We start from the raw sequence: 24,285 nt of genomic DNA on the forward strand, positions 1-24,285 counted from the left end.
ACATTTGTAAGAGTGTAGAAAGAAGCAAGAGAGATGGAGAAATGGGGAAGCAGGGTATAGAAAGAGGCAAGAGGGATGGAGAAATTAGCAAATTATGTGCAAAGAAGCAAGGGAAGTGTAGAGAGAACCAACAGAGGTGCACATAGAGGCAAGAGGGGCACAGAAAGAGGCTGTAGGGGTGCAGAAAGAGAGAAGAAAAAAAATAGGCAAGAGAGGGGAGAAGAAACAGGCAGGAAAGGAGCAGGAAGAGGGAGCGGTGGTGAAGAAATAGGCAAGAGAGGTGCATAAAGAGGTAAGAGGGGTGTAGAAAGAGGCAAGAGGGGTGCAGAAAAAAGCAAGTGAGGTAGAGAAACAGGATAAAGAGGTGCACAAAGAAGGGAGAATGGTACAGAAAAGGCAAGAGGGTTGAAGAAAGAAACAAAAGATGTGTAGAAAGAAACAACAGAGGTACAGAAAGAAGAAAGAGAAGTGCAGAAAGAGGGAAGAGGGGTGCAGAAAGAGGCATGAGGGGAGCTGAAATAAGCAAGAGAGGTGCGGAGAGAAGCAAGAAACATGCAAAAAGAAGGAAAAGAGATACAGAAAGAGGCAAGAGGGTTGTAAAAAGGGGGAAGACAGGTATGAAAGAGGCACAAGTGATGAAAAAAAAGAAACAGGCATGCAGAAACAAGCTAGAGAATTGCAGAAAGAAACAAAAAAAGTGCAGACACAAGCAGCAGAAACAAAAGAACTGCTGAAAGAAGGATCAGAGGTGCAGAAAGAGGCAAGAGGGGTGCAGAAAGAAACATAAGATGCACAGAAAGAAACAACAGGGGTACAGAAAGAGGCAAGAGAAGTGCAGACAGAGGGAAGAGGGGTGCAGAAAAAGGTATGAGGGGAGCAGACATTAGCATGAGAGGTGTATTAAGAAGCAAAAAACATGCAGAAAGAAGGAACAAAGGTACAGAAAGAGGGCAGGGGGTGCAGAAAGAGGGAAGTGAAAGAGGCACAAGTGAAGCAGAAAGAAGCAACAAGCATGCAGAAAAAAGCAAGAGAGTTTCAGAAAGAAACACAAAAAGTGCAGGGACAAGCAGCAGAGGGGCAGAAAAAGGCAAGAGTGGTGCAAAAGGAGGAGAGAGAAGTGCAGAAAGAAGCAAAATAGGGGTGCAGAAAGAGGCAGGAGCAGTGGAGAAAGAACCAAGCGATGTAGAAAAAGAGGCAAGAGAGGTACAGAAAGAGGCAGGAGAGATGCAGAAAGAGGCAATATGGGTGGAGATAGAAAGAAGGTTGCAGAAAAAATCACGAGGGGTGCAGAAAGAAGCAAGAGAGGTGCTGAAAAAAGTAAGAGCATAAGGGGTGTGAAAGAGGAACAAGGGATGCAGGCACTCTGAGATTGTGGTGTTGGTCGTGCAGGAAGAGAAGTGTTTTTTGTTCAACTCCAGCACTTACTGCATTTTTAGTGGAGGGGTGTGTATCTCTGTAGGGGCTGTGATTATTTTTTAAAAACTCATTTTTGGACAGGTTAATGGGGTGATAATCCTATCTCCCTCGTGCTAGGATTAATTAGCGCTCTCCTGATTGTGGGGCCCATCCGTGCGAGCGGACCCGAGTTAGTGTTTCAGCTCTCCACGCTGGTTGGGCATAAAAATAGATAACGGTGCAAGCTCGTAGCGGTCGGACACAGTGGGCGCGATGATGGTGCGCCAAATGCAAGTCCGCCTGTGCCCATCCGCGCCAAGGACGCGCACAGCGGAACCTATGCTGCCCTTTTCTCGGATATCCTGGATCTGCTGCAGGTGGGTGTTGCATCAGGTATACCAGTGACAAGCTTTGCTATATCGGGGAGTGGGGCAAAGACAAGGGAGACTTTAGACTCGCTGAATCAGCTTCCCCGACCTCTGACTTTATGAATAAAGATTTGATGTCTTGTGGGCTCCTAAATGTAAGAACTTTGCCCAAACATAGTGTAGAAATCCAACTGCTGTTGGAACATCATGGTCTGGATGTTCTGTTCATGACAGAAACCTGGTCTCATCTAGAGTGTGATGTTGACCCAGGCTTGGCTTGCCTGCCCGGTTATAAAATATGCCATAAATCAAGACAGAGTGGGAGGGGGATGCGATTGGGTTAATCTATAAAGATTCTTGGGATTTGGTCACTATTGACATTAACGAAGTTGAAGGATTTGAATTATTAGACTTTGTCTGTATTCAGCAGCAGTCGCTGCTGGAGATTTTTATCAACTTGGCCATTGCCCATCGTAAACTGGTCATTTTGGGAGATTTCAATCTTTGGATATATGGATCACATGACTCAGGGTACTTCAATGTTCTTCACTTATGTGAGGGCCTTGGTCCTTTACAGCAGGTGGCAAAAGCAACCCATAAGCGGGGACACATACTTGATTAGATCTTTTCTGAAGAACGTCATCTTAACATTATGGAAATTCTGCCTTTGGTCTGGTCAGACCACTATTTTATTAAATTTGCTGTTTACATTGCTAATTATAACTCCAGAGAAACAGATGGTATGAGTGACAATGTCGGTAGAGACTGGAAGGCGCTTCTGCTCAAGCGGGGTTTAGCCCCACTGTTTTTGGTAGAAGATTGCTTTTCTGCAAATAAGCAGGTGGAAGAAAACTACACTTCCCTCTGCACGAAGATTACTGCAGTCTTAGACGTATGCGCCCTGCTAAAAAAGCATAGAAGTAGGGGCAGACCATTGGCACTGTGGCTCAAGGATAACTTAAGAAACTTGAAACTTGGACAAGGAGACGGGGTAACACGGACGAAGATAAATATACTTGGAGATCAAAGATCATGTGCAATTAAAAAGAGCTAAATAGGGTCAAGGCAGAATATTTTTCTAACATGATCCTTAATGCCCCTAACTCCTCTAAAAGTATTTTTAATATCCTAAACAGACTTACTAGCCCTTAGTGCACAAAAAAGCGGATACCCCTTCCCAGGAACTTTGTAATATTTTGGCCAAGTTCTTTCACATTAAAATTAAAACTATTATTGATGAGTTGGGGGGGTGTCTGCAAGTGGTTCCTAAAACCACTGATACCTTGGGTTTCAGTGATATGGGGGAGAGGGGCACTGATGTTTCTATCCCCCTCTCAGATAGCATGACTGGTAACTATTTAATCAAGTGTGTGCCTTTGACCTTAAAGGACTTCTGTAGGATAGCACGGGCACTTCTTTGGACCCCGTACCACACAAAATCTAGAAGAGTTTGAGGCAGAACTGTTTCCTACTCTTCGGTTAATTTGTAATCAGTCCCTCATCAGTGGGGTAGTGCCATCGCAGTGGAAACAGGCTTTGGTGACTCCTTTGTTAAAAAAATACTTCTCTGGAACCGGAAAGTATTAAGAATTATAGGCCGATCTCTCTTCTGCCTTTTCCGGACAAAATTCCTGAAAGAGTGATCAGTAGGATGTTCTCTAAACATCTGGAGCAGCATAAACTGCTGGAGGAGGCTCAGTTTGATTTACCGTCTGCTCATGGTACAGAGTTGGCCCTGGTGAGCGTGATGGACAAGCTTCAGATGCGGGCAGACAGGGGTCAGGCAGCTAACCTTATTCTGCTTGACCGGTCCGCCGCGTTCAACGCGGTCAATCATGGGACTCTGTTGAGTAGGCTGGGGGAGGTGGGGGTGAAGGGCTGTGCTCTCGAGTGGTTTCAATTTTTCCACTCGGATAGAATGCAGGCTGTGTCCCTCCTCCCATATAGATCTGTTTTAGACTAACATCACACATGGTGTGCCACAGGGCTTGGCAATCAGCCCGAATCTATCAAACATATACATGAAACCCCTGATTGCGGTCATTAAAGAGCACAATATTAACATCATAATTTATGCCGACGACACGCAATTATTCTCTCCTTGGAAGGAGAGCAGTCAACCTAATTGGAGGAGTTCCATTGTTGCTTGTGTGATCCGGCTCTGTGGCTAAAGGGTAATTCACTGCAGTTCAACGCAGGCAAGACTAAGGTGCTCTACTGCTCGGCGGATAGGGTTCCCACTGTGCTGCCCAGTAACTTCTGGCCTAGCGATATGTCAACCGCAGTTAGAACAGTTGCAGCAGACTGGACTACGGCAACGTACTCTACTCAGGAATCCCAGCAAAAAACCAAAGACGACTACTACCCATCCAAAATGCCTCTGCCCGACTGATCGTCAACGTCTCCCGGCGCAGCCACATCACCCCCCACCTGAAAGACCTACACTGGCTCCCCGTCGACAAGAGGATCACCTTCAAGCTCCTTACCCACGAACACAAAGCACTCCACAATACCGGACCAGCCTATCTGAACAGCAGACTCAGCTTCTATACCCCCACCCACCAGCTCCACTCCACCAGCTGTCCTCACTGCTGTCCCCCGTATCCAATGAACAACCTCCGGCAGCATATCCTTCTCCTACCTCGCCGCCAAGACCTGGAACCCCCCTACCAACATACGTTAGACTCAAGACCTACTCGCCTTCAGAAGACTCATTAAGACCTGGCTCTTCGAGCAGTGGCAGCACCCCCCTACCCTCAGTGCCTTGAGACCCTCACGGATAAATAGTGTGCTCTACAAGTACTATGATTGATTGTTAGATTGATTGATACATTCCGCAACCTGGGCATCATGTTTCATAATAATAAGTTTACTATGGAGGCTCAGGTTACTAGAGCGGCGGGCAGTTGCCTTGCGATTATTAGATCTTTGCAGATTTTTTTCCTTTGCTGCCCCCCAGGCACGGGCGTTAGTTACACAGAGTACAGTCTTGAGCAGATTACATTATTGCAATGCCCTTCTGTTAGAATCTCCAACATTTCTCTTGGATAGACTTCTTAGGATTCAGTCCACGGCAACCAAACTTGACTTGGGCTGGCTTAGAAGTTCCTCTTCCTCTTGGGCCCTGGCAGAATTGCATTGGCTCCCGCTGGGGCAGAGAATTCAGTTTAAGTCCCTCTGCCTAGTGTTTAAAGCCCTGAATGGGCTGGGTCCTGTCTCTTTGCAAATGAAATTTGAGTGGTATGTACCAGCTAGAAGCCTTCATTCCGCTTAGGCGAGATTAGTCAAGACCTCGAGGTTCAGGAAAGTTAAAGCGGGTGGCAGAACCTTTATGGTCGCCACTGCCGGACTTTGGAATGGGCTCCCTTTGGAACTGAGACAGGTCAGTGATCTCCTTCTCTTTAGGAGGAGACTAAAAACATGGCTGTTTCCTATAATCTAGGTGGCTGTTTTCTGGGTGCTTCCTCCTTTTTCTTTTTTGCACGTTCCCACAATGTACTCTGAGTTTGCCAGCGCCAGGATGCCTGATAGGTAACAGAGCGCTTTAGAAATGAAATAAATAAATAAAAAAATAAAAAAGAAGGGTAAAAAAAGAAGCAAAAGAAGGGCAGAAAGAAGCAACAGAGGTGCCGAAAGACACAAGAGAAGTGCAAAAAGAGGGACGAGGGGAGCAGGAAGAGGCACAAGGGGTGCAGAAAGAAGGGACAGAGGTACAGAAAGGGGTAAGTGGGGTGGATAAAGAGACACGAATGATAGAAAAAGAAGAAAGTGTGTTACAGAAAGAAACAAGAGAAGTGCAGAAAGAAGGAACAGAGGTGTAGCTTGAGGTAAGAGGGCAAGTGAAAAAGGGAAGAAACATCAAGAAAGAGGCACAAGGTTTACAGAAAGAAGGGACAACTGTGCAGAATGAAGCAAGAGAAGTACAGAAAGAAAGGGGAGAAGTGCATAAAGAAGCAACAGAGATACAGAAAGGTGGAAGAGGCATGGAGAAAAAGGCATGTGGGATATACGAAGTAACAAGAGAGGTGCAGAAAGAAACAAAAGAGGTGCAGAAAGAAGGAACTGAGGTGCAGAAAGAGGCAAATAGGGTGCAGAAATAGGGAAGAGGCTTATTAAAGAGGCAATAGGGTACAAAAAGAAGAAAATGAGTTGCAGAAAGAAACACAAGATGTGCACAAAAAAGGAACAGAGGTGCAGAAAGAGGCAAGAGAGGTGCAGAAAGAGGTAAGAGAAGTGCAGTGAGAGGCACAAGTGGTTCAGAAAGAAACTTCATAGATGAAGAAAGAAACAAAGGAAGTACAGAAAGAGACAAAAGGGGTGCAGAAAGAGGCGAAAGGATTGCAGAAAGAAGGGACAGAGGTACAGAAAGGGGCAAGAGAAGTGCAGAAAGAAGCTAAAGAGATGCAGAAAAGGGGAAGTGGTGTGAAGAAAGTGACAATTGGGGTACAGAACGAAGCAAGAATAGTGTATAAAGAAGCAATAGAGATGCAATATGGGGGTTGGGGTGGATAAAGAGGCAAGTGGGATACAAAAAGAAACAAGAGAGGCACAGAAAGAACCAAAGGAAGTGCAGAAAGAAGGAACAGAGGTGCAGAAAGAGGCAAGAGGGGTGCAGAAAGAGGTAAGAGGGGTGTGAAATAGGCATGAGGGATATAGAAAGAACCAAGAGCGGTAAGGAAATAAGCAAGAGAGGTGCAGAAAGAAGGAACAGAGTTGCAGAAAGAGATAAGAGAGATGCAGAACGGGAACAAGGGGTGAAAAAAGAGGCAAGAGGAATGTGGTGAGAAGCAAGAGAGGTACAGAAAGAAACAAAAGACATGCAGAAAGAAGCAACATCAGAGTAGAAAGAGGCAGGAGGAGTGCAGGAAGAGGGGAGAGGGGTACAGAAAGAGGTGTAAGGGGTGCAGAAAGAAGCAAGAGATGTTCACAAAAGAGCAAGAGAAGTATAGAAAAAAGCAACAGAGATGCATAAAGGGGTAGAGAACGAGGCAAAAGGGATACAGAAATATGCAAGACATTTGCCGAAAGAAACAAAAGAAGTGCAGAAAAAAGGAACTGAGGTGCAGAAAGAGGCAATAGGGGTGCAGAAATAGGGAAGAGGCTTATTAAAGAGGCAATAGGGTACAAAAAGAAGCAAGTGAGTTGCAGAAAGAAACACAAGATGTGCACAAAGAAGGAACAGAGGTGCAGAAAGAGGCAAGGGGGTGCAGAAAGAGGTAAGAGAAGTGCAGTGAGAGGCACAAGTGGTTCAGAAAAAAACAACATAGACGAAGAAAGAAACAAAAGAAGTGCAGAAAGAGACAAGAGGGGTGCAGAAAGAGGCAAAAGGATTGCAGAAAGAAGGGACAGAGGTACATAAAGAGGCAGGAGAAGTGCAGAAAGAAGCTAAAGAGATGCAGAAAAGGGGAAGTGGTGTGAAGAAAGTTCCAATTGGGGTATAGAAAGAAGCAAGAGACGTGCATAACGAAGCAAGAATAGTGTATAAAGAAGCAACAGAGATGCAATATGGGGGTCGGGGTGGATAAAGAGGCAAGTGTGATACAAAAAGAAACAAGAGAGGCACAGAAAGAAACAAAGGAAGTGCAGAAAGAAGGAACAGAGGTGCAGAAAGAGGCAAGAGGGGTGCAGAAAGAGGTAAGAGGGGTGTGAAATAGGCATGAGGGATACAGAAAGAACCAAGAGGGGTAAAGAAATAAGCAAGAGAGGTACAGAAAGAAGGAACAGAGTTGCAGAAAGAGATAAGAGAGATGCAGAACGGGGAAGAGGGTTGAAAAAAGAGGCAAGAGGAATGTGGTGAGAAGCAAGAGAGGTACAGAAAGAAACAAAAGACATGCAGAAAGAAGCAACAGGGGAGTAGAAAGAGGCAGGAGGAGTACAGAAAGAGGGAAGAGAGGTACAGAAACAGGTCTAAGGAATGCAGAAAGAAGCAAGAGGTGTGCACAAAAGAGCAAGAGAAGTATAGAAAAAAGCAACATAGATGAATAAAGGGGTAGAGAACGAGGCAAAAGGGATACAGAAATATGCAAGAGATTTGCTGAAAGAAACAAAAGAAGTCTAGAAAGAAGGAACTGCGGTGCAGAAAGAGGCAATAGGGGTGCAGAAATAGGGAAGAGGCTTAATAAAGAAGGAATAGGGTACAAAAAGAAGCAAGTGAGTTGCAGAAAGAAACACAAGATGTGCACAAAGAAGGAACAGAGGTGCAGAAAGAGGCAAGGGGGTGCGGAAAGAGGTAAGAGAAGTGCAGTGAGGGGCACAAGTGGTTCAGAAAGAAACAACATAGACGAAGAAACAAAAAAAAGAAGTGCAGAAAGAGACAAGAGGGGTGCAGAAAGAGGCAAAAGGATTGCAGAAAGAAGGGACTGAGGTACAGAAAGAGGCAAGAGAAGTGCAGAAAGAAGCTAAAGAGATGCAGAAAAGTGGAAGTTGTGTGAAGAAAGTGACAATTGGGGTACAGAAAGAAGCAAGAGACGTGCATAATGAAGCAAGAATAGTGTATAAAGAAGCAACAGAGATGCAATATGGGTGTTGGGGTGGATAAAGAGGCAAGTGGGATACAAAAAGAAACAAGAGAGGCACAGAAAGAAACAAAGGAAGTGCAGAAAGAAGGAACAGAGGTGCAGAAAGTGGCAAGAGGGGTGCAGAAAGAGGTAAGAGAGGTGTGAAATAGGCATGAGGGATACAGAAAGAACCAAGAGGGGTAAAGAAATAAGCAAGAGAGGTGCAGAAAGAAGGAACACAGTTGCAGAAAGAGATAAGAGAGATGCAGAACGGGGAAGAGGAATGTGGTGAGAAGCAAGAGAGGTACAGAAAGAAACAAAAGATATGCAGAAAGAAGCAACAGGGGAGTAGAAAGAGGCAGGAGGAGTGCAGAAAGAGGGAAGAGGGGTACAGAAAGAGGTGTAAGGGGTGCAGAAAGAAGCAAGAGATGGGCACAAAAGAGCAAGAGAAGTATAGAAAAAAGCAACAGAGATGCATAATGGGGTGGAGAAAGAGGCAAAAGGGATACAGAAATATGCAAGACATTTGCCGAAAGAAACAAAAGAAGTGCAGAAAGAAGCAAGAGTTGTGCAGAAAGAAGCAAGAGGTACAGAAAGAAGGAACAGCGTGGAGAATTAAGCAAGAGATGAGCTGAAAGAGAGAAGTGGCATGCAGAAAGAGGCACACAGGTTGCAAAAAGAATAGACAGAGGAGGAGAAAGAAGAAAGAGAAGTGAAGAAATAAGCAAAAGAGGTGCAGAAAGAGGGATGAGGGGTGGAGAAAGAGGCAAGAGAATTGCAGAAAGAAGCAACAGAGATGTAAAAATGGTAACAGGTGTGGAGAAAGTGGTAAGTGGTGCAAAAAGAATAAAAAGAGGTGCAGAATGAAACAAAAGAAGAGCAGAAAGAAGAAACAGGTGTTCAGACAGAGGCAAGAGGTGTACAGAAAGATGGAAGAGGGGTGCAGAAAGAAGCACAAATGGTTCAGAAAGAAGCAAGAGAAGTACAGAAAGAAGCAAAAGAGGTACAGAAAGAGGCAACAGGGGTACAAAAATTGGGAAGAGAGAGTGGTGCAGAAAGAGGCACAAGGGGTACAGAAAGAAGCAAGAGATGTGCAAAAAGAAACAAAGGAAGTGTAGAAAAAAGGAAGGGAGATGCGGAAAGAGGAAATGGGGTTAACAAAAAGGGCAGGGGTGAACAAAGAAGCAAGAGGGTGCAGAAAGAAGCAAGCGAGCTACCGAAAGAAACTAAAGAAGGACAGAAAGAAGGAACAGGGGTGCAGAAAGAGGGAAGAGGGGTATGGAAATAGGCTAAAGGGGTACAGATAGAAGCAACAGAGATACATAAAGAGCTAGGAGGAGTGCCGAAAGAAGCAAGAGAGGTGCGGAAAGAAGCAAGAGAAGTGCATAAAGAAGCAACAGAGATACAGAAATGGGGAAGTGGCGAGGAGAAAGAGGCAAGTGGGATATGAAAAGAAACAAGAGAAGCGGAGAAAGAAACAAAAGAAGTGCAGAAAGAAGGAACAGGGGTGCAGAAAGAGGCAAGAGGGGTGCAGAAATAGGGAAGAGGGAAGTGAAATTGACACAATCCAGGTTCACAAGATCACATAATCTATCTAACGTTATGGACCTGGTTAGGGGATCAACCACGAACGACTGTCCGACCTATAAGGGAAGGGGCTGTAGTACCACCATTGATTTTATCTTTGTATGCCCTCTGATAGAAAAACAACTGGCATATGCTGAGGTGGTACCTTCGGACTTTGGAGATCATAACTCCATTACGATAGTGATATTTACTACCCAAAGGCCTTCATTTCAGATCAAATGTGGGGCCTCAAACTTAACAGTGTCAACCGACAACTTAAGACTATGTTGGAAGGGGGTTGATAACTCCGAAATTTTTAGGAAATTGGCAGGGGATAGCATGTCACTTATTGAGTCGTGTCTTTCACTTGACCAATCACCGGGACAGATAGTCGGGGATTTTGGGAAGATTTGTCAGATGACTAAAACTCTTCTCTCCAAACCCCTTCCGAAGCAGCACCCAATCCTAGATGGTTTAACAAGGACTGTTCATTAGCTAACAGGAAGCTCAGTAATGCCCTCTTAGCCACCCCCGAGGTGTTTACAGAAGTCAAACTGGCCAGGAAAAACTCTAAGAAGGTGATAAATGATAGGAATATGGAGCTCCTGATCGACCAATGGGATAAATTATCTGAGGCTGCTGCCCTGAATAAGGGGAATATCTTTTGGGCAGCAGTCCGGGAGGTCCGTTCAATCGGCCAATCCACATCACCCATTTGTTGTAATATAGGCAGTGAGGCATGGGTGGAACAGTTTTCGGGTATCTACACACCTCCCCCCCATGTGCGGCAATTTTTAAACCAGGTAGCCCAGTCCACATAGATATAAGTATTTTAGAAGTAACAGAAGCAATTAGTCAGAGCTTAGGCAATAAGGCCCCGGCCCTGACGGGCTCCCAATTGATTTGATCAAGTGGAAACCGGAATTTTGGGCCCCTCTACTCCTGAATGTTTTTAACAATCTAACCTTGACTAATATACCCGCAACCTGGGCAAGAAGCATTAGAGTCCTGATTTTTAAGAAGGGAGATAGGTCGCTTCCATGTAATTATAGGCCGATCTCCCTAAATCCTGGGATGGACAGAGTTCCCCCATCTATATGGCCTTTATGGATTTGTCCACAGCATTTGACCTAGTTAATAGGTCAAAGCTGTGGGCCATCCTCTCTGCAGGTGGGCTGGACGAAACATTGGTACATTTTCTAGCCTATCTGCATAGAGACCTTCAGGTTCAAGTAAGGATAGGGATGGGTGGTGAGGTCTCGGGGACCATTAATATCGGCAGGGTTGTCAGACAAGGATGCGTGTTGGCACACTGGATTTTTATTATATACATAAATGGGCTTAATACCTACCTGAAAATGGCTACCAAGGACGTCCCATATGTTGACAAAGAGCCCATCCCGGTACTTCTTTACTCGGACGACAGAAGCAACAGTGGTGCAAAAGCAAGGAACAGAGGTGAAGAAAGAAGCAAGAGATGAGCTGAAAGAGGGAAGTGGCATGCAGAAAGAGGCAAAGGGGTTGCAGAAAGAACAGACAGAGGAGCAGAAAGAAGACATAGAAATGCAGAAATAAGCAACAGAGGTGCAGAAAGAGGGACGAGGGTGGAGAGAGATGCAAGAGAATTGCAGAAAGAAGCAACAGAGATGCTAAAAGGGGAACAAGGGTGGAGAAATTGGCAAGGGGGTGCAAAAAGAATCAAGAGAGGTGCAGAAAAAAACATAGGAAGAGCAGAAAGAAGAAACAGGGGTACAGAAAGAGGCAGGAAAGATGTAGAAAGAGGGAAGAGTGGTGCAGAAAGAAGCACAAATGGCGCAAAAGGAAGCAAGAGATGTGCAGAAAGAAGCAAGAGTCTTGCGGAAAGAAGTAAAAGAGGTACATAAAGAGGCAAGAGGGGTACACAAAGTGGGAAGAGAGAGGGGTAAAGAAAGAGGCACAAGAGGGACAGATAGAAGCAAGAGATGTGCAAAAAGAAACAAAGGAAGTGCAGAAATAAGGAAGGGAGGTGCAGAAATAGCCAACAGGGTTAAGAAAAAGGGCAGGGGTGGAGAAAGAAGCAAGGGGGTACAGAAAGAAGGAACAGGTGTGAAGAAAGAGGCAAGAGGCATACAGAAAGAGGTAGAAGGGGTACAAAAAGAAGCAACAGAGATAAACAAAGAGCTAATAGGAGTGCCGAAAGTAGCAAGAGAGGTGTGTATAGAAACTAAAGAAGTGCATAAAGAAGCAACAGAGAATCAGAAAGGGGAAGCGGCGTGGAGAAAGTGGCAAGTGGGATATACAAATATACAACAGGGGCACAGAAAGAAACAAAAGAAGTGCAGAAAGAAGGAAGAGAGGTGCAGAAAGAACCAAGGAGGGTGCAGAAAGAGGGAAGAGGGGTGTGAAAGAGGCTCGAGTGGTACAGAAAGAAGCAAGAGGTATAAAAACATAAGCAAGAGAGTTACTGAAAGAAACAAAAGAGTGCATAAAGAAGCAACAGAGGATTAGAAAGAGGCAAAAGTAGTGCAGAAAGAGGGAAGTGAAGTGGGGTGCAGAAAGAGGCACAAGGGGTGCAGAAAGAAGCAAGAGAGGTGCTGAAAGAAACAAAGGAAGTACATAAAAAAGCAACAAGGATACAGCTACATGAGTTAACTCATGAATTAATCTGGACTATTGATCTTGCGAGGATTGTGGCAATTCCCTTACTGTGATAACTCTAGCTGCCGGTAAAGCATTCAACAAGGTTAGTTGGACTTTTTTGTATAACATGATAGAATGCTTGAATCTAGGAGAAAGTGTTTTAACAGCAATTAAAGCAGTGTACAAATATCCCTTGGCAAAGGTGTTAGTAAACGGGAATCTGTCATAATTAATAAAAATTGATAGAGGGACTAGATAGGGTTGTCCACTCTCCCCCCTCCTTTTTAACATTTACATTGAGCCTCTGGCCTGTACATTAAGGGTAAGTCAAAATATCCAACCTGTTGTATGCAATGGATGGGCAAAAAAAATTGGTCTATATGCCGATGATTTAATGATCTTCCCAGGTGACCTCACTACCTCACTCTCAGCTATTTGGGAAACTCTGTACCAATTTGGAAGCGTATCTGGATATTCTGTGAACTAGCAAAAAACAGAATTGATGCAATGGAACACCCAATACATAAGCAACTTGATGAAGAAAGAAATAAAATACCTAGGATTACAAATTGTTCACAATCTGGAAAAATTAGCTAAGATACATTTTGACAAACTTGTCTCATCAGTTAAAACACAATTTTAAGCCTGAAGAGTGCTGCAATTGTCTTTTCTTAGCAGGTAAAATCTTCTAAAAATGTTGGTGCTCCCAAAGTGTACCTTTCTTTTCAACACCATCCTCCTAGAATTTAATAAAGCATGGTTTAAAAACATACAAGGAGAGTTCACCAGTTTCATCTGGGGAAATAAGTGCCCCAGAATTGTCTGAAGAAATTACGCTGGAAAAAGGAGCAAGGTGGTATAGCCACGCCAGATTTATATCAATACTTCTGAGCTATCTATCTAAAGAACTTTCAACAGATACTAAAGGACAGCTCTAGCTTAACTCTTATTTAAAGGCCTTGGTAAAGGATCCCCAAGTCCAATCAAAGCATTTTCTCTTTAAATTGGCCACCCTAATTTAAAAAAAAAGTCCAATTAAAGATCCTTCACAATGCAGCCAAGATCTGGTAATATATAAGACTCACATTGTAAATATCATATTACTGTGATTCTGCTCCTATTTGGGACTCTCCGGGCACCCCTGATGCCTTTTGGACTTATTTGCAACTTCGCTGCATGAGTGTGGGATTAATCATTGGGGGAAACTCCTGGAAAATTCTAAACTAATTTTGTGACAGGGACTGTCTGAGTTTTCCAGAAACTCTGTCTCTTTAAATACTATTAATTAGTAAGCTGGGAAAGTACACTTGGCAAACGTGGTGAGGAGAACCTGGAGGCTGAGTCTAGGATAAAACTACATCCCAAGCTGCGGAAAGAAACTGCAGAGTGGTATTGGTTGTTAATTCAGGCAGAAGAAGGGGCACAAAATCCACTGATGGAGAGCTGGAACAGGGAACTGCCGGATCAGGTTCATGAAATATTATGGCAAATATCTGTGGCTTATTTATGGAACTATGTGAGATCTGCCCGAATAAGAAAAAAACATCTATTAACTGTCCATAAGGCATACTGGACACCTCAGAGGTTATCGAAGATGGGAAGTCGGGCAGTAAAAAAATGCTCTAAATGCTGCGGAAAAAAATGCGACCGAAGCACATATGTTCTGGCAGTGTCCCTCAAACCAGCCCTACTGGGAGATAGTAGGTAAGATCATATCAGAAGTCAGAGAGAACTAAATGTGAGCTTGGAAATAGTTATTTTGGGCGTTTTGACGGGAGGGGCAAAATATGGTAACTTTACCAAAATTCAAAAAAACATTCTTTTTGTCCGAATTCTTTTGGCAAGAAGGGAGTTGTACATCAAATGGACACTTCCATGTTCCCCCACAGAGGTAGAATGGATCTGTTCAGTACAAAGGGTTGCAACTCTCGATGGAACTATTAAGAGGGTTAAGAGAACTAAATTTGGGGAATTATGGGACATATGGTTAGAAGCTTATGGAAATAATTTCAACTCCTTACCTTGATATACATCTATTATCTGGAATTTAACTTTGAAATACAGTATTTTGCTTTTCTGTTTTCTTCCTTTGTTATATATCTGGCCTTATGATTAGTATTATGCTTTATAGCTTTGGCCTGTTTGGCTCAGAACCACTATTTCATTTACCTGTTTCAGTGAAGTTAGTCCTTTTTACCGGACAGGGGATATTACTCTTAAAAACCCTGGATGTTTATAACATCTGCTCCTTATGAAGAGGCTGGGTACCCCTAGTCCCTGTAAAAATTGACCCTTTTGACATGATTTTGCATATTGACAAATTAGGACAAAAAATACATTACAAAAAAAAGAGGGGTGCAGAAAGAAGCAAGAGAGTTGCAGAAAGAAGCAAGAGTAGTGCAGAACAAAGCAACAGAGGTACAAAAAGAAGGAACAGAGGTGGAGAAAGAAGCAAGAGATGAGCTGAAAGAAGGAAGTGGCATGCAGAAAGAGGCACAAGAACAGACGAGGAACAGAAAGAAGAAAGAGTAGTGCAGAAATAAGCAATAGAGGTGCAGAAAGAAGGATGAGGGTTAGAGAAAGAAGAAGGAGAATTGCAAAAAGAAACAACAGAGATGCAATAAGGGGAACAGGGTAGGCGAAAGTGCTGAGGGGGTGGAAAAAGAGTCAAGAGAGGTGCAGAACGAAGAATAGTACAGAAAGAGGCTAGAGGAGTGCAAAATGTGGGGAGAGAGGGGTGCAGAAAGATGCACAAGGAAGACTGAAAAAGGCAAGAGAATTGCAGAAAGAAGCAACAGATATGCAAAAAGGGAAACAGGCACGGAGAAAGTGGTGAGGGGTGTAAAAGAATCTAGAGAGGTGCAGAAAGAAGCAAAAGAAGAGCAGAAGGAAGAAACGGGGTACAGAAAGAGGCAAGAGGGATGCATAAAGAGGGAAGAGGGGTGCAGAAAGAAGTACAAAAGTTGCAGAAAGAAGCAAGAGATGTACAGAACGAAGCAAGGGTAGTACGAAAAGAAGCAAAAGAGGTACAGAAATAGGCAAGAGGGGTGTAAAAAGTGGGAAGAGAGAGGGGTGCAGAACGAGGCACAAGGGGTACAGCAAGAAACAAGTGATGTGCAAAAAGAAACGAAGGAAGTGCAGAAAAAAGGACAGGAGGTACAGAAAGAGGCAACAGGGGTGAAGAAAAGGGGTAGGGTAGAGAAAGACGCAAGGGGGTACAGAAAGAAGCAAGAGAGCTGCAGAAAGAAACAAAAGAAGAACAGAATGAAGGATCAGGGGTACAGAAAGAGGCAAGAAGGATGCAGAAAGAGGTAAATGGGGTACAGAAAGAAGCAACAGAAGTGCACAAAGAGGTAATGGTAGTGCACAAAGAGGGTAGAGGGTGCAGAAAGGTACACAAGAGGTGGGAAAGAACATTGAAAGGTGCAAAAGGGGTACAGAAAGAAGCACCAGAGATACACAAAGAGCGAAAAGAAGTGCATAAAGAAGCAACAGAGATGAAGAAAGGGGGAAGTGGCATTGAGAAAGTGGCAAGTGAGATTTAAAAAGGAACAAGAGAGGCACAGAAAGAAACAAAAGAAGTGCAGTAAGAAAGAACAGAGGCGCAGAAAGAGCCAAGAGTGGTGCAGAAAGAGGAAAGAGGGGTGTGAAAAAAGCACAGATGGCAGAGAAAGAAGCAAGAGGGGTAAATACATGAGCAAAAGAGGTACAGAAAGAAACAAAAGAAGTGCAGAAAGAAGCAACAGAGGAGTAGGAAGAGGCAAAAGGAGTGCAGAAATAGGGAGGTGGGGTATGGAAAGAGGCACAAGGGGTGCAGAAAGTAGTAAGAGAGATTCATAAAAAGGGAACAAGGGTGAAGAAAAAGGGAAGTGGAGAAAGATGCAAGTGGGTGCAGAATGAAGCAAATGTGCTACAGAAAGAAACAAAAGAAGTGCAGAAAGAAGAAACATACATGCTGAAAGAGGCAAGTGGGGTACAGAAATAGGCACAAGAGGTGTAGAAAGGAGCAAGAGAGGAACAGAAAAAGGAACAAGGGTGAATAAAGATGGAAGAGGGGTGAAGAAAGATACAAGTGGGTGCAGAAAGAAGCAAATTGTTACAGAAAGAAACAAAAGAAGTGCAGAAAGGAGGAACATACATGCAGAAAGAGGCAGGTATGGTACAGGCAGAGGGAAATGGGTTGCAGAAAGAATCCAGAGGAGCAGAAAGAAACAACATAAGTGCAGAAAGAAGAAACTCTGGTGCAGAAAGAGGCACGAGGGGTGCACAAAGACTAAAGAAGTACAGAAGGAAGCAACACAGGTCCACTAAGATGCAAGAGGAGTGCAGAAAGAGGGATTTTATGTATTGTTATGTTTGACTCTCTCACCAGCGCCAAGAAGCCCTTGGGCGTATGCGCGCTTAACAAATAATAAATAACATAACATAACATAACAAGAGAGATGACAAATGAGGGAAGAGGGGTGCAGAAAGGATACCAGTGGTGCAGAAAGAAGCAAGAGAGGTACAGAAAGAAGCAAGAGTAAGGCAGAAAGAAGCAACAGAAGTATAGAAAGGTGCAAAAAGAGGGAAGGGGGTTGCAGAATGAGGCATGAGGGTTGCAGAATGAAGCAAAAAAAGTACAGAAAGAAGCAACAGAAGTACACAAAGAGGTAAGGGTAGTGCACAAAGAGGGAAGAGGGTGCAGAAAGATGCACAAGGGGTGTAGAAAGAACACTGAAAGGTGCAGAAAGAAGTAACAGAGATGCAGAAAGGGGGAAGTGGGGTGAAGAAAAAGTCATGGGAGATTCAGAATGAAGGAAGTGGTACAGAAAGAAAAAAAGTAAATGCAGAAAGAAGGAACAGAGGTGTAAAAAGTGGCAACAGGGGTGCAGAAAGAAGGAAGCAGTGGGTGAATGAGGGATGAGGGGTGTAGAAAGAAGCAAGAGGGGTGCAGAAAGAAGCAAGGGAGGTAAAGAAAGAAGCAAGAGAAGTACATAAAAAGCAACAGAGATGCAGAAAGTGGGAAGTGGGGTGGAGAAAGAGGAAGGAGGTGTACAGAAATATGCAAGACAGTTATAGAGAGAAACAAAAGAAGTACAGAAAGAAGGAACAGAGGTGCAGAAAGAGGAGAGAGGGGTACAGAAATAGGGAAGAGGTGTGTGACAGAGGCACCAGGGGTGCAAAAAGAATCAAGAGGGGTGCAGAAAGAAGCAACAGATATGCAAAAAGGGAAACAGGCACGGAGAAAGTGGTGAGGGGTGTAAAAGAATCTAGAGAGGTGCAGAAAGAAGCAAAAGAAGAGCAGAAGGAAGAAACGGGGTACAGAAAGAGGCAAGAGGGATGCAGAAAGAGGGAAGAGGGGTGCAGAAAGAAGTACAAAAGTTGCAGAAAGAAGCAAGAGATGTACAGAACGAAGCAAGGGTAGTACGAAAAGAAGCAAAAGAGGTACAGAAAGAGGCAAGAGGGGTGTAAAAAGTGGGAAGAGAGAGGGGTGCAGAACGAGGCACAAGGGGTACAGCAAGAAACAAGTGATGTGCAAAAAGAAACGAAGGAAGTGCAGAAAAAAGGACAGGAGGTACAGAAAGAGGCAACAGGGGTGAAGAAAAGGGGTAGGGTAGAGAAAGACGCAAGGGGGTACAGAAAGAAGCAAGAGAGCTGCAGAAAGAAACAAAAGAAGAACAGAATGAAGGATCAGGGGTACAGAAAGAGGCAAGAAGGATGCAGAAAGAGGTAAATGGGGTACAGAAAGAAGCAACAGAAGTGCACAAAGAGGTAATGGTAGTGCACAAAGAGGGTAGAGGGTGCAGAAAGGTACACAAGAGGTGAGAAAGAACATTGAAAGGTGCAAAAGGGGTACAGAAAGAAGCACCAGAGATACACAAAGAGCGAAAAGAAGTGCATAAAGAAGCAACAGAGATGAAGAAAGGGGGAAGTGGCATTGAGAAAGTGGCAAGTGAGATTTAAAAAGGAACAAGAGAGGCACAGAAAGAAACAAAAGAAGTGCAGTAAGAAAGAACAGAGGCGCAGAAAGAGCCAAGAGTGGTGCAGAAAGAGGAAAGAGGGGTGTGAAAAAAGCACAGATGGCAGAGAAAGAAGCAAGAGGGGTAAATACATGAGCAAAAGAGGTACAGAAAGAAACAAAAGAAGTGCAGAAAGAAGCAACAGAGGAGTAGGAAGAGGCAAAAGGAGTGCAGAAATAGGGAGGTGGGGTATGGAAAGAGGCACAAGGGGTGCAGAAAGTAGTAAGAGAGATTCATAAAAAGGGAACAAGGGTGAAGAAAAAGGGAAGTGGAGAAAGATGCAAGTGGGTGCAGAATGAAGCAAACGTGCTACAGAAAGAAACAAAAGAAGTGCAGAAAGAAGAAACATACATGCTGAAAGAGGCAAGTGGGGTACAGAAATAGGCACAAGAGGTGTAGAAAGGAGCAAGAGAGGAACAGAAAAAGGAACAAGGGTGAATAAAGATGGAAGAGGGGTGAAGAAAGATACAAGTGGGTGCAGAAAGAAGCAAATTGTTACAGAAAGAAACAAAAGAAGTGCAGAAAGGAGGAACATACATGCAGAAAGAGGCAGGTATGGTACAGGCAGAGGGAAATGGGTTGCAGAAAGAATCCAGAGGAGCAGAAAGAAACAACATAAGTGCAGAAAGAAGAAACTCTGGTGCAGAAAGAGGCACGAGGGGTGCACAAAGACTAAAGAAGTACAGAAGGAAGCAACACAGGTCCACTAAGATGCAAGAGGAGTGCAGAAAGAGGGATTTTATGTATTGTTATGTTTGACTCTCTCACCAGCGCCAAGAAGCCCTTGGGCGTATGCGCGCTTAACAAATAATAAATAACATAACATAACATAACATAACAAGAGAGATGACAAATGAGGGAAGAGGGGTGCAGAAAGGATACCAGTGGTGCAGAAAGAAGCAAGAGAGGTACAGAAAGAAGCAAGAGTAAGGCAGAAAGAAGCAACAGAAGTATAGAAAGGTGCAAAAAGAGGGAAGGGGGTTGCAGAATGAGGCATGAGGGTTGCAGAATGAAGCAAAAAAAGTACAGAAAGAAGCAACAGAAGTACACAAAGAGGTAAGGGTAGTGCACAAAGAGGGAAGAGGGTGCAGAAAGATGCACAAGGGGTGTAGAAAGAACACTGAAAGGTGCAGAAAGAAGTAACAGAGATGCAGAAAGGGGGAAGTGGGGTGAAGAAAAAGTCATGGGAGATTCAGAATGAAGGAAGTGGTACAGAAAGAAAAAAAGTAAATGCAGAAAGAAGGAACAGAGGTGTAAAAAGTGGCAACAGGGGTGCAGAAAGAAGGAAGCAGTGGGTGAATGAGGGATGAGGGGTGTAGAAAGAAGCAAGAGGGGTGCAGAAAGAAGCAAGGGAGGTAAAGAAAGAAGCAAGAGAAGTACATAAAAAGCAACAGAGATGCAGAAAGTGGGAAGTGGGGTGGAGAAAGAGGAAGGAGGTGTACAGAAATATGCAAGACAGTTATAGAGAGAAACAAAAGAAGTACAGAAAGAAGGAACAGAGGTGCAGAAAGAGGAGAGAGGGGTACAGAAATAGGGAAGAGGTGTGTGACAGAGGCACCAGGGGTGCAAAAAGAATCAAGAGGGGTGCAGAAAGAAGCAACAGATATGCAAAAAGGGAAACAGGCACGGAGAAAGTGGTGAGGGGTGTAAAAGAATCTAGAGAGGTGCAGAAAGAAGCAAAAGAAGAGCAGAAGGAAGAAACGGGGTACAGAAAGAGGCAAGAGGGATGCAGAAAGAGGGAAGAGGGGTGCAGAAAGAAGTACAAAAGTTGCAGAAAGAAGCAAGAGATGTACAGAACGAAGCAAGGGTAGTACCAAAAGAAGCAAAAGAGGTACAGAAAGAGGCAAGAGGGGTGTAAAAAGTGGGAAGAGAGAGGGGTGCAGAACGAGGCACAAGGGGTACAGCAAGAAACAAGTGATGTGCAAAAAGAAACGAAGGAAGTGCAGAAAAAAGGACAGGAGGTACAGAAAGAGGCAACAGGGGTGAAGAAAAGGGGTAGGGTAGAGAAAGACGCAAGGGGGTACAGAAAGAAGCAAGAGAGCTGCAGAAAGAAACAAAAGAAGAACAGAATGAAGGATCAGGGGTACAGAAAGAGGCAAGAAGGATGCAGAAAGAGGTAAATGGGGTACAGAAAGAAGCAACAGAAGTGCACAAAGAGGTAATGGTAGTGCACAAAGAGGGTAGAGGGTGCAGAAAGGTACACAAGAGGTGAGAAAGAACATTGAAAGGTGCAAAAGGGGTACAGAAAGAAGCACCAGAGATACACAAAGAGCGAAAAGAAGTGCATAAAGAAGCAACAGAGATGAAGAAAGGGGGAAGTGGCATTGAGAAAGTGGCAAGTGAGATTTAAAAAGGAACAAGAGAGGCACAGAAAGAAACAAAAGAAGTGCAGTAAGAAAGAACAGAGGCGCAGAAAGAGCCAAGAGTGGTGCAGAAAGAGGAAAGAGGGGTGTGAAAAAAGCACAGATGGCAGAGAAAGAAGCAAGAGGGGTAAATACATGAGCAAAAGAGGTACAGAAAGAAACAAAAGAAGTGCAGAAAGAAGCAACAGAGGAGTAGGAAGAGGCAAAATGAGTGCAGAAATAGGGAGGTGGGGTATGGAAAGAGGCACAAGGGGTGCAGAAAGTAGTAAGAGAGATTCATAAAAAGGGAACAAGGGTGAAGAAAAAGGGAAGTGGAGAAAGATGCAAGTGGGTGCAGAATGAAGCAAACGTGCTACAGAAAGAAACAAAAGAAGTGCAGAAAGAAGAAACATACATGCTGAAAGAGGCAAGTGGGGTACAGAAATAGGCAAAAGAGGTGTAGAAAGGAGCAAGAGAGGAACAGAAAAAGGAACAAGGGTGAATAAAGATGGAAGAGGGGTGAAGAAAGATACAAGTGGGTGCAGAAAGAAGCAAATTGTTACAGAAAGAAACAAAAGAAGTGCAGAAAGGAGGAACATACATGCAGAAAGAGGCAGGTATGGTACTTGCAGAGGCAAATGGGTTGCAGAAAGAATCCAGAGGAGCAGAAAGAAACAACATAAGTGCAGAAAGAAGAAACTCTGGTGCAGAAAGAGGCACGAGGGGTGCACAAAGACTAAAGAAGTACAGAAGGAAGCAACACAGGTCCACTAAGATGCAAGAGGAGTGCAGAAAGAGGGATTTTATGTATTGTTATGTTTGACTCTCTCACCAGCGCCAAGAAGCCCTTGGGCGTATGCGCGCTTAACAAATAATAAATAACATAACATAACATAACAAGAGAGATGACAAATGAGGGAAGAGGGGTGCAGAAAGGATACCAGTGGTGCAGAAAGAAGCAAGAGAGGTACAGAAAGAAGCAAGAGTAAGGCAGAAAGAAGCAACAGAAGTATAGAAAGGTGCAAAAAGAGGGAAGGGGGTTGCAGAATGAGGCATGAGGGTTGCAGAATGAAGCAAAAAAAGTACAGAAAGAAGCAACAGAAGTACACAAAGAGGTAAGGGTAGTGCACAAAGAGGGAAGAGGGTGCAGAAAGATGCACAAGGGGTGTAGAAAGAACACTGAAAGGTGCAGAAAGAAGTAACAGAGATGCAGAAAGGGGGAAGTGGGGTGAAGAAAAAGTCATGGGAGATTCAGAATGAAGGAAGTGGTACAGAAAGAAAAAAAGTAAATGCAGAAAGAAGGAACAGAGGTGTAAAAAGTGGCAACAGGGGTGCAGAAAGAAGGAAGCAGTGGGTGAATGAGGGATGAGGGGTGTAGAAAGAAGCAAGAGGGGTGCAGAAAGAAGCAAGGGAGGTAAAGAAAGAAGCAAGAGAAGTACATAAAAAGCAACAGAGATGCAGAAAGTGGGAAGTGGGGTGGAGAAAGAGGAAGGAGGTGTACAGAAATATGCAAGACAGTTATAGAGAGAAACAAAAGAAGTACAGAAAGAAGGAACAGAGGTGCAGAAAGAGGAGAGAGGGGTACAGAAATAGGGAAGAGGTGTGTGACAGAGGCACCAGGGGTGCAAAAAGAATCAAGAGGGGTGCAGAAAGAAGCAACAGATATGCAAAAAGGGAAACAGGCACGGAGAAAGTGGTGAGGGGTGTAAAAGAATCTAGAGAGGTGCAGAAAGAAGCAAAAGAAGAGCAGAAGGAAGAAACGGGGTACAGAAAGAGGCAAGAGGGATGCAGAAAGAGGGAAGAGGGGTGCAGAAAGAAGTACAAAAGTTGCAGAAAGAAGCAAGAGATGTACAGAACGAAGCAAGGGTAGTACGAAAAGAAGCAAAAGAGGTACAGAAAGAGGCAAGAGGGGTGTAAAAAGTGGGAAGAGAGAGGGGTGCAGAACGAGGCACAAGGGGTACAGCAAGAAACAAGTGATGTGCAAAAAGAAACGAAGGAAGTGCAGAAAAAAGGACAGGAGGTACAGAAAGAGGCAACAGGGGTGAAGAAAAGGGGTAGGGTAGAGAAAGACGCAAGGGGGTACAGAAAGAAGCAAGAGAGCTGCAGAAAGAAACAAAAGAAGAACAGAATGAAGGATCAGGGGTACAGAAAGAGGCAAGAAGGATGCAGAAAGAGGTAAATGGGGTACAGAAAGAAGCAACAGAAGTGCACAAAGAGGTAATGGTAGTGCACAAAGAGGGTAGAGGGTGCAGAAAGGTACACAAGAGGTGAGAAAGAACATTGAAAGGTGCAAAAGGGGTACAGAAAGAAGCACCAGAGATACACAAAGAGCGAAAAGAAGTGCATAAAGAAGCAACAGAGATGAAGAAAGGGGGAAGTGGCATTGAGAAAGTGGCAAGTGAGATTTAAAAAGGAACAAGAGAGGCACAGAAAGAAACAAAAGAAGTGCAGTAAGAAAGAACAGAGGCGCAGAAAGAGCCAAGAGTGGTGCAGAAAGAGGAAAGAGGGGTGTGAAAAAAGCACAGATGGCAGAGAAAGAAGCAAGAGGGGTAAATACATAAGCAAAAGAGGTACAGAAAGAAACAAAAGAAGTGCAGAAAGAAGCAACAGAGGAGTAGGAAGAGGCAAAAGGAGTGCAGGAATAGGGAGGTGGGGTATGGAAAGAGGCACAAGGGGTGCAGAAAGTAGTAAGAGAGATTCATAAAAAGGGAACAAGGGTGAAGAAAAAGGGAAGTGGAGAAAGATGCAAGTGGGTGCAGAATGAAGCAAACGTGCTACAGAAAGAAACAAAAGAAGTGCAGAAAGAAGAAACATACATGCTGAAAGAGGCAAGTGGGGTACAGAAATAGGCAAAAGAGGTGTAGAAAGGAGCAAGAGAGGAACAGAAAAAGGAACAAGGGTGAATAAAGATGGAAGAGGGGTGAAGAAAGATACAAGTGGGTGCAGAAAGAAGCAAATTGTTACAGAAAGAAACAAAAGAAGTGCAGAAAGGAGGAACATACATGCAGAAAGAGGCAGGTATGGTACAGGCAGAGGGAAATGGGTTGCAGAAAGAATCCAGAGGAGCAGAAAGAAACAACATAAGTGCAGAAAGAAGAAACTCTGGTGCAGAAAGAGGCACGAGGGGTGCACAAAGACTAAAGAAGTACAGAAGGAAGCAACACAGGTCCACTAAGATGCAAGAGGAGTGCAGAAAGAGGGATTTTATGTATTGTTATGTTTGACTCTCTCACCAGCGCCAAGAAGCCCTTGGGCGTATGCGCGCTTAACAAATAATAAATAACATAACATAACATAACAAGAGAGATGACAAATGAGGGAAGAGGGGTGCAGAAAGGATACCAGTGGTGCAGAAAGAAGCAAGAGAGGTACAGAAAGAAGCAAGAGTAAGGCAGAAAGAAGCAACAGAAGTATAGAAAGGTGCAAAAAGAGGGAAGGGGGTTGCAGAATGAGGCATGAGGGTTGCAGAATGAAGCAAAAAAAGTACAGAAAGAAG

Source organism: Lissotriton vulgaris, chromosome 1_2 (assembly GCF_964263255.1).
Source record: "Lissotriton vulgaris chromosome 1_2, aLisVul1.2, whole genome shotgun sequence".
In the NCBI taxonomy this organism is placed as follows: domain Eukaryota; kingdom Metazoa; phylum Chordata; class Amphibia; order Caudata; family Salamandridae; genus Lissotriton; species Lissotriton vulgaris.